This window comes from Lissotriton vulgaris, chromosome 10, assembly GCF_964263255.1.
Source record: "Lissotriton vulgaris chromosome 10, aLisVul1.2, whole genome shotgun sequence".
NCBI lineage: Eukaryota > Metazoa > Chordata > Amphibia > Caudata > Salamandridae > Lissotriton > Lissotriton vulgaris.
This window is the reverse complement of record NC_141698.1, coordinates 268,822,778-268,840,043: the sequence shown is the minus strand read 5'-3', so window position 1 is coordinate 268,840,043 and position 17,266 is coordinate 268,822,778.

Below are 17,266 nucleotides of genomic sequence, written 5' to 3'. Positions count from 1 at the left end.
CCCAGGCATAGTGGGCCTTGTGGGGTCAGTCATTTTTATTACTTTCAACTGCCAAGGGTTACCTAGACAATCTTGTCGCTGCTTCCATACCCTTGATTTTACCACACTATCATGTTTGCACGTAATTGATTTACCCTCCCTTACCCTTCCCCACACACCCGCATGGAACATCTGGACTAAATCCTCTAAAAGATCTCCGACAAAGTGACCCTTCGGGGGACCTGTAGGGAATTGCAGCGCCGGCCCTAGGAGGAGCAAAATGCCCGATGATGAAGCATGACATCCTCCGGGGTGTGTGAGGGCAGCAGAGGATGCAGAATGTCTTCCCCTCTCTTATTAGGGTACTTTTTACCTAGGATTACTTTTCCCCATTCTTCCCTGTTTTTAAAGTATGGGTGACTGCTTGCACCCTGATACGTGGGGGACTTATGTACCCTGGTATAGGAACTTTGTCCTCTTTTTGCGAACACATGAGCCATAGACCCAGACACACTGGCAGCACCAGATACAGGAGTGTGAGACACAGCCACAGATCTAGTGACTGATGTAGGAGAGTAGGGTCTGCTTTCCTATGTTTTTTTTAAAAAACATATTTTATTGATTTTTATTTGCCATCATACAGTTGCGAAAAATTTAGCACATCATCTTTATCTGTCAAATATGTCCCCCTGTTAACACCCAACTCACCCCGCACATCCCTCCCCCCTTTATACTCGGTGGTGTGGGCATGTTCAAATTCTCATAACTCGTTACAGTATCAGCTGTACAGAAAGCTTTGCACATCAATATTCATTTCTCGATGATCACATGCACGATTATCACTCAGCCATCCCCTTCCACCAGTTGAGAGTCCCGCAAAACCTGAACCAGGGCCTCCCACGCTCTTGCCATCTTCAAAGCTTTGTCATTGTCAACTCGTTTAGCTTGTCGGAGCCTAACGGCACTCTCGCAGTTCGCCCATCTACAAAACTCCGTGCGCCAGCGCTTGCTCGACGGTCCCTCCCTTGACTTCCAATGCCAAGTTATTCCTTGTTTAGCTAACAATAGTCCTAGATCAATAAATTTGCTAGTTATTTTAGTTTTCGCTGTGTGCGGGAACCAATGCAGCAAGCAAGTAGCCATGTCGTAGTCTAGTTGTCTATCTGTGATTGCTTTCAAGAGGTCCCCTATTTCTGCCCAGTAACTCCCCATAATCGGACAATGCCACAGCATATGTTCCAGTTCGACATCCTCCTCAAAACATCTGGGGTATGCCGCGTCCTGGACCTGGAAGTATTTCCTAATCCTACCCGGAGTCAGGTAAGCACGATGCAGTATAAAAAATTGTACCTGTTGAAACCGTGCATTCCTGCTCCCTTTCCAAGCCCTCTAGAGAATGTGGTCCCATGTTGTATCCGGGATTAGACGGCCTATACTCGCCTCCCACTTTGCTTTCAGATCCACTAAAGGCCGCAGTCCATCATGCAGCATCCTGGATTGCAGACATGTGACTGCCTTAAAGGTCCCAGCGGCCATTACAACATATTGGCAGGCCGATGAGGTCACAGGTTCCGTGTGCCCACCTCTCCAGTGTTTTCGGATCGCCGCCGTAACCGCAGCATGAATCAGGAAGCCACCCTCGGGGAGGCCATATATATCTCGCAGCGCCTGAAAGGGCATCAGTTCCCCATCCATGTATAAATCCCCCACCATTTGAATACCTAGTTGTTCCCAGTCCGATAGGGAGTCCAGTCCCCCCCATGTGGAAGCGCCGTCAGCATTCCCAGTGGAATCTCCGGTGCGTACGGGTGGGTTACCCCTGTTCTAAGCTGGCATATATTCCAACAGAGCCTTAGGATCCGCTCTTCCATTGTCAGGTCCCTCAGATCAAGTTTCTGCTTCAGGACTATGTAAGATAGGACATGTCATTGTTTCCCTTGTCCTCGCCTATGGTCAGGGCCCCTGAATTCCAGCGCTATACCTTGTGTTAGAACCTGCAGCTGTGCCGCCAAATAATAGAGTTCAAAATCAGGCGCCGCCATTCCGCCCTCCGGTTTAGGCCTCATCAAAGTCTTCAGCGCTACTCGCCTTCTCCCGCTGCCCCATAGGAAGCCTACGGTCAGGGATCGTAGATCTTTAAATATTCGCGGTGGAACCCAAATCGGCAAAGTTCGGAAATAGTAAAGCAATCTGGCTAGTGCCACCATCTTGAGTAAAGCTATTCTTCCTAAGACCGATAAAGGGAGTGTCGACCAGAACGCCATGCACCCCTTCAGGGCCCTAATACAGCGCCCCACATTCCCCTACAGTAAATCTACGTTGTCATGATAGATCCGAACCCCCAAATAAGTGAGGCAGGTCGGCTCCCAGGTGAGCTCACCAATTGACCTCGGTGGGTTCAAACAGGTTCGGATCGGGAAGAGACATGTCTTGCCCCAATTAACCTTAAGTCCCGACAGCTCCCCATAACGCGACAGCAGAGCTGTTGCACCTTGTAATGCCTCTTCAGTATTGTCCAAGAAGAGGAGCAAGTCATCTGCGTATAGAGATATATATTGCGGCATGCCGTACAGCTGCAATCCCTTGAAAACTAGTCCTGATAGTGCCTGGACCGCAAGGGGCTCCATCGCCAGTGCAAATAGCAGTGGCGATAGCGAGCACCCCTGCCTCGTCCCTCTCAGGACTGGATACTCGGCGGAGATTACCTCTCCAAGACGCACCCTGGCAGTCGCCGAAGAATACAATACTCTCGTCCAGTCTCCAAACCGGTCACCCAGTCCGAACTGGTCCAGTGCCTTGTGTAGGAAAGCCCATTCCAGGCTGTCAAACGCCTTCTCTATGTCTACCGAGAGGACCGCTGGTGACCGCAGGTCATGGTGGCCCTCAGCCTGCTTTCCTATGGTCACCCCACATTTTGTTTTGCTTTTTGCTTCACTGGTTTTCGACTTAATGTTACTGTGGGCCTGCTAATCAGACCCACAGCCCTGCTGTTCTCTCTCTAAATTCACAACCATGTACTTTAGGTACATCACCAATTGGGATTGGGTCACCTTATGAGCCCCTGTACAGAGTACTATAGGTACCCAGGGCATAGGTGCATCCAAGGCCTACCAGGGGCTGCAGCATATCTTTTGCCACCCCTGGCTGGCCATCCAAACTGACACAACTGGCTGATCACTCAGCTGGGGCAAGGTCGTGTAAACACCCCTTGCTTAGATATAGTATACCTATGTCTAAACCTATATCTGGACACATATACACCTATAAGTCACTCCTATGGCAGGCCTTAACAATCCTGGAGGCAGAGTGCTTGGTTTTATGTGAGATGGTGCTCTAGCATGAGCTGAGCCTGTCTGCAGCTTTCAGAACCATGTCCTTATAGCTGTTCTATGATATTTCTATACCATATACTCTTAAGTGCATTATGAACCTCCCGGTTAAATGCTAACTATGGTTTGGCTTTATCAAAACATGTCGTGTAAGGTGTCATACGTTTTGGAATACGACCCCCTCACCAGTCCTGGTGACGGGGGTAGCATTCCACCCTTCTAGAGGGAGAAGACATGTTACTTTCCTTAAACGCGGTTAAAATCAACCAGAGCCTCAGCATCACAAAATGGATGCTGCTGCCACAGACAAGTCTGGCCTCCTGCTGCTGACCGAAACTCCGGCAGGGGAGACCTGGACAAAAGGTTTCCTGTCACAGGGAAGTGCTAGCACCACCCAAACAGGAGATAGTGGATTGGGGCAGGGAGGGCTGAATGAAACTAGACACTGCCTGGGGCACACAAGGTGTCCCATGCATAGCCCAGTTCAAACTCCAGCCCCAGCTCTGGCGCGAAACTGGACAAAGGGAAAGGGGTGTAACCACCCCCTTCCTGGGTCCCAGCAATTGGAGGGACCTAGCAGGTGATCCAGCCCCTTGATTTGGAATAAAGGTAGGAGCTGTGGCCTTAGACTTTAGATCTGTAGAACCCTGTGTTTGTTGTACAATCACATCTCGTGTCGTGTGTCAGCATCAAGTTGCACACCCGTGTCTATCTTGACCAGCGGAGACCCGTGGAGGCGACGTGAGACGTGGGACCGGCCATCTTGGAAAGCCAGCGAAGTGCTTCCTGTGCAGCTCCCGAGGCACCCTCAAAGCTGTGCATTGGGGATTGAGAAGCCCTAGCAGCCTTTGCACCGAGCGAAGTGCTTCCTGTGCAGCTCCCGAGGCACCCTCAAAGCTGTGCATTGGGGATTGAGAAGCCCTAGCAGCCTTTGCACCGAAGATCACCTCTCCACACTCACCGAGTGCTGCGTGGGGCTCTTTTGCATTTTCCTGCTCGACGCGTTGTCCGGTGACTTGCCCATTGGCTAGTGGCCTCTGTGACGACGAACCTACAACTTTTCACTGCTGGTCTGGTTGCTCCAGAATGGCCCTTGCTCCCCTGCAAAGGAGCAGCCCATCAGACCTTGCTGGTCTGATCCAGGAGTCCTCTCCGATTCCTGCGTGGGTTGCATTTGGCAAGGCCTGTTGACTCCGATTCCAGAACCGACACCGCCGACAGCGAGAGCGTTCATGGGACAGTCCGTGTCCACCTCCAAGTTGTCGCCGATCCTTCCTGGTCCACGTGGCAGCGGAGACAAACTTCATAACATCACCTGATCGCAACCCAACATCGCCTGGTTCCTTCCTGGTCACTGGCTAGAGACCCAGACTCTGTCCCCTCTGCTTTCAGGTACTCTACACCTTCGATCCACCCTTGGATCAAACCGGACTCTTCTCTCCTGGTCGCCTGCAGCATCTTTTCACCAAGGCTCCATAGAACTCCACGACGAAACCCGACGCACTTTGACACCTATGCACCCGCTTCCTGTGGGTGAGGTAACAAGGGTACTCCGGTGCTCCTGTAGAGATTTACATCCCTAGTGTCCAAGTTTTAAGTGGTTAAGTTCTAGTCCAGTCGGAAGACTTCCAAATTGGTAACTTTCACGCACCATTGACTTCTATTGGTGCACGCGTGTGCCTATAGACACTGCACCCGCATCCTGGGGCCTCCCCTGACCTAACTTCGGTTAGTCCAGTGTAGCCCCAGTGATTCTCAAGGCCCTAGGCCTTTCCATTGTTCGTGACTTGGTTCTTATACCACTATTTTAATATATGGTTTGAGTGGCCACCAGGGCCTATCCATATCTATGCAACTTTTGTATGTTATATGAAGTTCTTTGTTTAACGCTTGTGCTTCTGCCCTCATAAAGAGTGCAGAGGATTATTATAGTAATAAATACATATATTTTATAATATATAACTTGTGTGGTGTCCTTTCATTTGGTATTAAAGGGATTGCATATGGTAAAACAGCTGGCTTCACATGCCCTCTTGAGTTGAGCCTAGGACTGCTTTTGTCCATGCTACCAATAGGATAGCTGGTCTATAAGGTTGACTTACAACCAATCACCATAGGGATTGTTAGGACTGGTGCAAGGTGCTCACTAAAATAGTGAACATCATATACCAGGCCAACTTCTCACATTGGTGTGCAGCGGTTAGGATTTGAGCTTGCTGTTGTTTTACCAATTGTAATCTTTGACAATATCATTTGAAAGATCACATCAAGTACCATAGGTACATATAAACAAAGCTTTAAATACTGAACTTAGTGGTTGTAGACCAAAGGGCTTAGCACACCGTGACTACAACTCCTAGAGAGGTTCAAGTAGGTAAACACTTAGTGTAGGTAGTTGCACACACCCACACCTCACTAGTCATGGCTGGCACATGTGAACCACTCGGTTCTCTACTTGTGGAAAGTGACCCTCCCAAGGCACCCTCCAGCTATGAAAAACTCAGCTTCAGAGAATTGAGTGCCTTGTGCACCTCAAGGAGGCTGAAAAAGGGTCACAACCCTACAGTCCCAATCTTGATACATGTCCTAGAGACAGCTGATCTTGAGAAGGCTTCTGGAGGAGGCCCCTCAAGTAATACAGGAGAAGGAGCCCCCATAGATGATGATACCATCACCACAGAAGTTGAGACTGAAGATGTAGGTGATGATTCAGATGATCAGGGGGATGGCCAGGTTCAGGTCAGGAGACTTAGCAAGGCTAACCTAAGCTTACATGGGAATGGAGAAGGGTTTCGCCCCTCCAGACCTAATAGTAGGCTTCTCCCTGGCAATAGAAGGGACAGATCTCCTTCCAAGGAATCTATCCTCTCTAATGCCTCAAGGGGTTCTCAAAGGGGAATGACTTCCCCTCAGAGAAGAGAGCATGAGGCTAGGATGAGAGCTGTCCAACTTCAGATAGAGAAAGAGGAAACAGCCCTGGCCCAAGCTAAACTTGCTTTAGCAAGGGAACAAAGATTAGGTGGTTTAGATTCCACTAGTGGCAGCAATATCCCTAAGGATAAAGACAGGTCCTATGATCATAGAAACCTGAGTAAGATTGTGCCCCCCGTACAAAGATGGGGATGACATCCACAAATGGATGACTGCTCTGGAGAGAGCCTGCATGGTACAGCAGGTTCCCCAAGATCAGTGGGCAGCAATCTTGTGGCTCTCCTTCTCAGAGAAAGGAAGAGACAAACTCCTCACTGTTAGCCCTGAGGATGCAAAAAACTACACTGTCCTGAAGAGTGCTCTTATTGATGGGTTTGGCCTAACCACTGAGCAATACAGGTTGTTGTTCAGAGATACCCAAAAAGCTCCGACTCAGGACTGGACTGATTTTGTTGATTGTGCCACTAAGGCTCTGGAAGGTTGGTTGCTTGGTAGTAAAGTTAAGGACTATACACGATTGAATAATTTGATAATGAGAGAGCAAATCCTTAATAACTGTCAGAACCAGTTGTTGCACCAACACCTGATTGACTCAGATCTGACTTCTCCCCAAGAATTGGGAAAGAATGCAGACAAATGGGTCAGAACCAGGGTTAAGCAGAAACCCCAGAACCATGCAGGTGATCAGAAAAAGGCAGACCAGAAGGGTGGAGATCAAAAACAAAAAGACCAGAAGTCTTCTTCAGGCCCCAAAATACTACTAATGAGGAGGGGGGGGGGTCCCAGACTGGAAAGAAAAAGAAGAATGATGGCCCAAAGAAACCTTGGTGTAATTACTGTAAGTCAGTCTCTCACTGGTTTAGTGAGTGCACCAAGAAAGGTACAGCCCCTGCCACTGCAGCCCCTAAGGCAACTTCACCCCCTAGTACAGTCAGGAGTGGCAGCCCCCAAACTAAAGCTATAGTGGGGTTAACCATGGGTACTGAGATGGGTTCTGACTTAGTCAGGATTCCAACTTAGGCAGTCTTGATCTGTGATGTGGGCATGGCTATGTCCACTACTGTGAGTCCCAATACTTTGGGCAAGTACAGACAGACGCCTTTGATTAATGATAAAGTGTCTCAGGCCTACAGGGACACATGTGCCAGTGTCACTATGGTGACACCTAACTTTGTGGACCCTGGACAGATTGTACTGGGTGATAATTACCTAGTGACCAATGCTAGCAATGTCACTACTTCCCATAGTGTGGTAGTTGTTAATTTCTCCTGGGGAGGGGTAACTAGCCTCAAAAGAGTTGTGGTAAGTGCAGACCTCCCAGTTGATGTCTTTTGGACAATGATCTTGAGAACTCAATATGGTCAGAAGTGGAGAATTGGACTCATGCAGAGATGCTAGGTATTTCAGCACATGTCCTTGCTGTGACCAGGCCACAGGCCAAAAAGTGCTTACCTGAACCTGTGCTGGATCTTGAAATTATAGACCAGACACAACCCAAGAGAAAGTGCAAGAGGGTTAAGGCAGTGCCTTCCTCCTTGCCCCAGGTTGAGAATCAGCCCTCTCAGGAGGATGGTTCTGTGATCCAAGAGGAGACTGTCCTGGAAGAGCTTGAACCTGATCAGGTTGAGTTTCTGGGGACAGGGGGACCCTCAAGAGCAGATCTGGGGCAGGCTCAGTTAACTTGTCCTTCTCTTAAACCCCTCAGACAGCAGGCTGCTGCTGAGGCTGCTGGGAATGCTCAAGGTACCCATAAAGTATATTGGGATGATGGGCTCCTTTATTCAGAGGCTAGAGACCCCAATCCTGGTGCTTCCAGGAGGTTGGTCATACCTCTGCAATTTAGGAGCTTCCTTAAAACCTTGGCCCATGATATTCCCCTAGCAGGACATCTAGGCCAGAACAAGACTTGGGACAGGCTTGTCCCTCACTTTCACTGGCCCCACATGTCAGAAGATACCAAGGAGTTTTGTCGCTCCTGTGTTACCTGGCAAGCCAGTTGCAAATCAGGTGGCACCACAAAGCCCCCCCTCATACCACTACCTGTGGTGGGGGTACCCTTTGAGAGAGTGGGGATAGACATTGACGGACCAATGGACCCCCAAACAGCATCTGGGCACAGATTTATACTGATGGTAGTGGATCATGCCACCAGGTATCCAGAAGCTATTCCCCTGAGGACCACAACAGCACCTGTTGTGGCAAGGGCCCTACTTGGAGTTTTCTCCAGAGTGGACTTTCCAAAGGAGGTTGTGTTCTGACAGAGGTGCAAACTTCATTTCAGGATATTTGACTGCTATGTGGAAGGAGTGGGGTGTCAATTATAAATTCACTACACCCTACCATCCACAGTGCAATGGGCTTGTTGAAAGATTCAACAAGACCCTCAAAGGGATGATAAAAGGGTTACCTGAAAAGCTTAGGCGAAGATGTGACATTTTTTTACCCTGCCTTCTGTTTGCTTACAGAGAGGTCCCACAAAAGGGGATTAGATACAGCCCTTTTGAGCTTTTGTTTGGGCATCATGTAAGGGGACCCCTGTGTCTTGTGAGGGAAGGATGGGAGTTACCTCTCAAAAAGCCCAAACTTGACATAGTGGACTATGTACTTGGTCTCTGCTCCAGGATGGCTGAATACATGGAGAAGGCTTCCAAAAACCTTGAGGCCTGCCAAGAACTCCAGAAAGCTTGGCATGACCAAAAGGCTGTGCTGACTGAGTACCAGCCAGGACAGAAGGTGTGGGTGCTGGAGCCAGTGGCCCCAGCAGCCCTCCAAGACAAATGGTCTGGACCCCACACCATACTTGAGAAAAAGGGAGAGGTCACCTACTTGGTGGATCTTGGCAACCCTAGGAGCCCCCACAGGGTGCTACATGTCAACAGATTGAAGGCATATGTGGACAGGGCAGACATGGGCTTGCTCATAGCTACAGATGGGGAACAGGAGGAAGAGAGTGACCCTATCCCAGACCTGTTATCCCACAACCCTGATGATGGTTCAGTTGATGGTGTGGCCTTAGCTGGCAGCCTCACTGACCAGCAGCACAGGACTGCAGACAAGTTCTACAGTCTTTTAGACATATGTTTTCATTGACACCTAGTCAGACTAACTGGTGCACCCATGAGGTGGACACTGGTGACAGTCTGCCTGTGAAGAGTAAGATCTACAGGCAACCTGACCATGTCAGGGACTGTATAAAGACTGAGGTGCAGAAAATGCTTGAGCTTGGAGTAATTGAGTCATCAGAGAGCCCCTGGGCCAGCCCAGTAGTACTTGTACCAAAACCTCACAGCCAAGATGGTAAGAGAGAGATGAGGTTCTGTGTGGACTATAGAGGTCTCAATGCTGTCACTAGGACAGATGCTCACCCCATTCCAAGAGCAGATGAGCTCATTGATAGATTGGCTTCTTCCAAGTTTCTGAGCACATTTGATTTGACAGCTGGCTATTGGCAAATCAGGTTAGCTGAGGAGTCCAAGGGCAAAACAGCTTTCTCAACCCCTGGAGGTCATTATCAATTTGTGGTGATGCCCTTTGGTTTGAAGAATGCACCTGCCACTTTCCAAAGGTTGGTGAACCAAGTCCTTTCTGGGTTGGATGACTTTTGTGCAGCTTCTCTTGATGATATTGCTGTCTTCAGCTCCACCTGGGATAATCACCTGATCAACCTGAAGAAGGTTTTGGAGGCCCTGCAAAAGGCAGGCCTAACTATCAAGGCCACAAAGTGCCAGATAGGGCAGAGTAAGGTTGTGTACCTGGGCCACCTTGTAGGTGGGGGTCAGGTTCAACCACTGGAGAGTAAGATCCAGACCATACAGGGCTGGGCTCCTCCAACCACCCAGACACAGGTCAGAGCTTTCTTGGGCCTGTCTGGGTACTACAGAAAATCTTTCAAGAATTATGGGTCCATTGTGACACCACTCAATGATCTGACATCCAAGAAGATGCCAAAACAGGTTCAGTGGACAGTTAGCTGTCAAAAGGCATTTGATGACCTGAAGAAGACCATGTGCTCTGCACCTATCTTAAAGAGTCTTGACTACTCCAAAGAGTTTATTGTCCAAACAGATGCTTCTGAGTTGGGGATGGAAGCTGTGCTTTCACAACTTAATGTAGATGGTCAAGACCAGCCCATTGCTTTTATTAGCAGAAGGCTGACCCCTAGAGAGAAACGTTGGTCAGCTATTGAGAGGGATGCCTTTGCTGTGGTTTGGGCCCTGAAGAAGCTGAGGCCATACTTGTTTGGCACTCACTTCAAGATTCAGACAGACCATAAGCCCCTCTTGTGGCTAAATCAGATGAAGGGTGAAAATCCCAAACTACTCAGGTGGTCCATTTCCCTACAGGGTGTGGAATTTGACTAAAAAACTCCCTTTTCCGCCTGGTGTCCCATCATGCACCCTATCCATCCTAACATCGACCCGATTCTCCTACTTCAAGCGCAAATCCTGTTATACCCCCCTCTTGCCTGCTCTCTTTCCTATAATACTAGCACATGCAAGAATAATGATCAGCTACCATGTATCCTACGGGTTTCCGTCCTGTTCGATATTTTCCTTTAGACCAGAACGGAGTCAGTCAGATGGTTGACTCAAAAACCCCCCTCCCTAAACTCTGTAACCAAAAACGAGCAGCTCTCGCCCGTCAATGATCTCTCAGTTTGCGAGGACAGCCATGGGTTGGGTTAACGACTAAGAGAAAACCTAACCAAGCACACGAGACAGCCACGAAGAAGAATAGTTTACTACAGCCCATTCTCCTTCTTCCCAGCTGCACACACATACCATTGTGAGACATCACCGCCCTTGTGTAAGAAGTAAAGAACGCACAATGCCTCGTCCTCTTTACCTTTCCGACAGAAATGACCCTGTAACAATGCCTCGATTCTCTGTCCTCAGATACTAGCAACTCTGTAACTTGTCACCACAATCACCCCGATGCAATATGATTGTCTATGTGTAAATGCTATTCAGGTTATTCTTTAAACGAGAACAAGCATGCTATGTCTTCCGTATGATTACATCATGAATGATTGAATCAAGTCTAAGGAAACTCCTTCTTTTTGATTGTACTAGTACTGTATATAAGCGCTGTTATATTCCAAGTAAAGCAGACTACTCCTGAACCCGCTTGGTGAAGGAGCTCTCCCTTAACTCGAGTTCTGGAATAAAACCCTTTCAACTCGAAGACCACGGACTCTGCTCCTCATTTTATGCATTACCATTTTCTTGGGTAAATTATAGAAATTCAGAACGGCGTAAATAGTTAGTTTTTATTTACCACATTAATTGGCGCCTGAACAGGGACGCTCCCTCTTCCCTACGCGCCGGCGATGGAAGTCGGGTCCTTGTCCCTTCCATACTTTCGACGGACTTCAAGTGCACGACAGCGGGGTGTTCCCGCTAACTCCCTCGAGACGAGGAGGAGGCAGACTGCGACTGATCATCCACACAAGGCGGTAAAGAAGATAGCGGAGCGTCCCAACCCAGAGCCCGACCAGTGAGAACGCCGAGTCCGAGGTCTTTGGAGCCCCGAATTCCTGCGCAAGCGTCAAGAGTCCGTTGACCAGGTCTTCAAGTTTTGCTTCTTGGTGAGTACCACTGGGATAGTATAAAGACGGGTTCCATTTTTGGAAAACGGTAAAGACGAGTCTCATTCGTGAGACCCGGTAAGGTCGCTCTATACTCTAGCGTATAAAGTGTTTATTTGTTTTTGTATATTCCAAGTCTTTTTAAAACCGTAATTTGTTGAGTTTAAGAATGCCTCTGTTTTCCAAATTACGTACAATAGGCACCAAAAGGAATCTGTTAGAGAAACCAGTTAAAGTCCCGCCTAGAGATACGCCTGGATATTTCATGTACAACAAACATGGATTGAGTGCCATATTATTTTTAGACCTTTGGGTAGACTATACCGAGAAATTAGAAATGGCGTATAGGTGGCCTGCCACAGGTACATGGGATATAGAATGCATTATGAGAGTGGAGGAAGAACTATGGAAAAGAAAGGCGAGGCCCTCACAGACAGAAGCCATTGAGTTATGGCGTAAGGAAGCGCATAGGAGGGCCCAGAAAGAACTAGGGAAAGTCGAGAAAAGTAAGAGAATGTCAGAGCAGGCTAAAGAAAAGCAATTACAGGAAGAAGGTGAGAAAGTCCTAGCTGAACAGGTAGAGAGAGAGAGAAGTGCCCTTGTTACTGGCATTTATCCCGTTTTGTCAGAAGGAATTGTAGAAGAACACGCCAAGTCCCCAGTGAAAGTAATTCCCACTGCTCCCGACAATTTCCTCCCTGCCTATCTGTCCGAACCACCCCCCGCTTCTGTAAACATGCCTAGAACACGCCCGTCTACACGTGCTCCTGAACTAGTAGCCGGTGGTTCTACCTCTGATTTAGGAGTATCCGGGAACGGGGCTGAGAATAAAGACGATGTCCCGCCTCTTGAGTGTCCTTACGACCCCGAACCCGGTAGTGGCCCAATGACCACGATATCAGAAAGATTAAGACAAGCCCTGGGTCAACTCCAAAAGGTCTCCGATATAACGAAGCATTTGGATAGAGTTTACGAATTCATACGGACAGGTGAAGGTCCGGATACTCTGGTCCAGGTCATGAAAAACAGAAAAGTTCCCATCAGAGGACTGCTCCTGCGGTTTATCATAAATTGCCTGATCCGGGAACTAGACCCGGGTAATGGAAGCGTAGACTCTGAGTTAATAGACCTTAGTGATCAGATACACAGAGGAGCACATGATCTGGGACATCAGATCGACAAAATAACTAAAAGACTGGTTAAGAAAATTGTCACTATTCACTCTGAGAAAGTCACACAGGAGGACGACTCAGAGGAAGATGAGGGTCCGACACTAGATAGAATGAACTTCCTGGGTGTAGCGGGACATTGTCCTGGCCCCAAGTGGCGAACCCCGCGAGTGTCCCAGAAAATTAAAAGGTTAGATCCTTCTTTGGAAGATCTTTTTCAGTCCACGGAAAGAGCCCTAGATGAATGGATGGACAATGAGCCTCCCCTTACCCAACAAGAAAAAGAATTAGCTTGGTCTGCCACCCATTGGATATCACAGCACCGGGTATATGGCCCAGACATAGTAGCGCAAATGTTTCTGGCTCTTCCCCGAGCAGAACAACGGCTAGCAGGTATTTATATGGTCCAACACCTGGCTACCTTATACGAGAATAACTCCCACCGACCAGACAAGCTATACAAATTGTTACAGGAAGTAGTGGCAGATAGATGGAGGTCTCGGGGACCGGAACTGATCAACACCATTCTGGACCTGCGCCTCCGTTTCCTCCAACTTACCTTAGCCTCATCAGATCATGAACCTTACAGTATAGGCCAATATCCTTTACGAGAAGTCCACCCCATACCCCAGCCAGATGGTACACTGCAACGAATACATGTGTATACTCCCCTAACCAAGTTAGAGATATTGGAAATGAAAAAGATGGTGCCCTTCCACGAAAAAGATCCCGGAGGATTTCATAGGGAGTTGAAGGATATCCTCCAAATGGGTAGTTTTACATATCCAGATATAATAATACTCCTCAAGGTAATTCTACCTACCGGCATATTTGACAAATTAAAGGAAAAGGACTGGGAGGTGGGTGGTAAAAAGATTACGTGGGCTGCCCTAGAACAAGAAGAGACAGACAGAAAACCAGGTGAAGGTCTAGGGGAATGCGTAAATGAGCTGCCCAGTCTCCTCATACAGGTCTTGCCTCTGTTATTGATAATGAAAAAGGAAGATTGGGATGCCATTTCTGCCTGTAAACAAAAGCCAGACGAGGACACGGGTGATTACTACACCAGATTAGAGAAATGTTTCTCTATAAATAGTGGACTCGCACATAGTAGCGAGGCATATCCTCATCTTTTTGTGTCCAAATTGGTGGACAACGCCTTACCCCCCATCAGAAATAGAGTGTTGAAAATTGAGAGTACCTGGCAAGCAAATAGTCCTTCACAAATGTTGCAGATGTTACAGTACCACCACAACAGAATAAGAGAAGAACAGGAAAAGAAAAGGGTAAAAGACACAAAAATGAAGGTACTGGTTGCACAGACGGCACCAGTAAATACGGGCCCCAAAGGTAATGTGGGGGCCAATAAAGGTACTTGCAACTACTGCAAACAGCAGGGCCATTTTGTGAGGGAATGTCCAGTTCTGAAACATAACATAGAGACAGGAAAGACGAAAGAACGCCCTCACACTCCTAGACCAGGTAACACTCAGCAGCCTCAAACCATTACGCCTCCACAGGTTCAGACGCCTGCTACTGCTGCCACACAGATGTACCAGTACGCACAGTCAGATTACCCCAAGTTTGAACCATGTGCATGAGACAGCCTTGAGAGAGAAAGTGACTTGCCCCTTATCCCAGTTCCAGTGGATCAGAAAGGTCCATATGAACAAGCTCACTTACTGGGACAAGACAGAAAATTCCTCATAGACACGGGGGCGAGTAGGACTACCATAAGTCATAAGGAAGTCCCAGAGGTTCCTCTCTCTGGCTCACATAATATATCTCTGGGCTTTTCAGGAAAACCGATCATAAACAAAGTATCTGAACAAGTCTCTTTAGGAGTAGGCCCTCTGACACGTACTACTGATTTGGTCCTTACAGAAACGTGCCCAGAGAATTTACTAGGAATCAAGACACTCAAAGAACTAGGAGCAGTAATATGCTGTTCACCGGAAGGAGTAAATTGTTCCTACGAAATTTCAAAGGACATTTCACAGTCAAAGAATTTGACGCCAGACTAAATGACATCCCACAACACTTGTGGGCAAAAAGCTCGACTGACGTCAGATACATGGACATCACCCCACATCAAGTCACGCTCAAGGAGGGTGTAGTCCTACCTCGTATACGGCAATATAAGATTCCACCCGAGGCTGAACAAGCCTTACTAAGAATAATCCAAGAACTCATAGAACATGGAGTGGTGATAGAGACAGATTCAAATGTTTGCAATTCTCCAGTTCTTCCAGTCCTCAAAAGGACTGACCCTCAGGCACCCCCGGTCTACCGACTGGTGGTTGATCTCCGAGAACTGAACAAATGTGTGATCCCACAATATCCAGTGGTCCCAGATATTTCCTCACTATTGACTGCCATAGATCCTGAAGCTGCATTTTTCACAGTCATTGACTTGAAGAATGCGTTTTTCAGCATCCCTATATACCCCGACAGTCAATATCTTTTTGGATTCAGTTTAAAGGGACGATGTTTCAGGTTCACTAGAGCTCCCCAAGGCTATACAGAAAGTCCAAGTATCTACAGCCAAGCACTAAAAAGACAACTTGACAGTATCAATATGCCTACCAACACAGCATTGATACAGTATGTAGACGACATTCTCATCACAGCAAGGACAGAACCAGACTGTGAAAAAGCATCTCTCACAGTTCTACATTTCCTGACAGACAAAGGTCACAAGGTGTCTCCCTCAAAATTACAGTTCTGCGCACAGCAAGTGTCTTACTTAGGACATTTGCTGTCCAAAGAGGGTAGGCAACTGACACAAGAACAAATCCAACTGATTTCGACAATTTCGCAGCCAAAGTCACAGAAAGAAGTCCGTGCATTCATTGGTCTCACTTCATATTGCAGACAATGGATCCCTCAGTATGCCCACATAGTCAAGCCACTCATACAGTTAACCACAGTGGAAGCAGCCACTCATACAACTCTCCCTTGGACATCAGAACACTCCCAAGCATTTGAAGCTCTGAAACTAGCTCTGTGCCAAGCACCAGTTTTGGCCACCCGAACTACAGCAAGCATTTTACCCTGTTCGTAACAGAACGTGACGGAACAGCACTATCCGTCCTCACTCAAGACCAAGCAGGAAGAAATAGACCCTGTGCTTATTTCTCTAGCACATTGGACCCCGTAGCACAAGCTTTGTCTGCATGCTTGAAATCTGTTGCGGCTACAGCCCTGGCCATAAGACAAAGTGACTCTTTTTTTTTTTAAGTAAGTAAAGCTTTTTTCGATTTTCATATAAAATCATAAAAGCACAACAAATACATCAATTCATAGTCATAGTTAATACAAAAGATGCTTACTTATGCACATTCAATTAAAAACAGGTGTAAAAGACAACCGGATAAAATAATTTCAGTTGTTATAAATTTAAAGTGCAATATCTTCAATCAACAACCGTGGGCATCGTGAAACCAAAAAGAGGAATATTTTACCACATGGATTTTCAATACTTTATAACAGTTTTTAAAAAACATGAAACAGCGAAAATCACGTGCTCATCTTCAAATCTTAACAGTTTTGAAAAAGCTGGCCTGCAATTTCTTAAGCCCCATCGTTTTAGTAAAGGTTTCAAATATAGTTTTCTGGGGTTAGAATAAAATGTGCAAAAGAACATTATATGCATATTAGATTGCACTGCGATGTTATCGCATGTACAGATCAGCTTAGTGGTTGACCAGTTGTTCATGTCAGGTAAAGTTACCATACGATAGAAAATCCCAAGACGTAGGCGGGACAGAAGCATTCGGTGGTACGGACTAGGATCGACATTTAGGTAAGTTTGCAAGCCTTCATTGGGGGTAATTTCCTGGAAGTTTAAGATGGTATGTTTGTGTTTTTCGGAATTCCATCTCGCAGTTTCCTGGTGGATGGTTAATATTTTTTTGAGAGCTGATCTTGAAACACCCTCCATGGATCTCGGGTTATCATAATATTCTGGATGACCTATTTCCGTAAGAAATGATCTTACATATGATAACCATCTAAAATTAGCAACCCCATCTAGGGCTAAGCAATCTTCTAGAAGGTCCCTGTTGAAACTGGCTTCAAGTGTTGTCCACACCTTGTGCCACAAAAGAATCGGAGACATCTTAATTATGTCACTAAGATATTTAACTCCTGTCTCGATGTGCGTCATAAATTAGGATGTGGTTTTAGGTACTGCCAAAAGGTAGCAGATACATTGATTTTCACAGCCCTGCAGGCCTTGGTCCTTCTCGATGCCCCATAATCCCGCACCA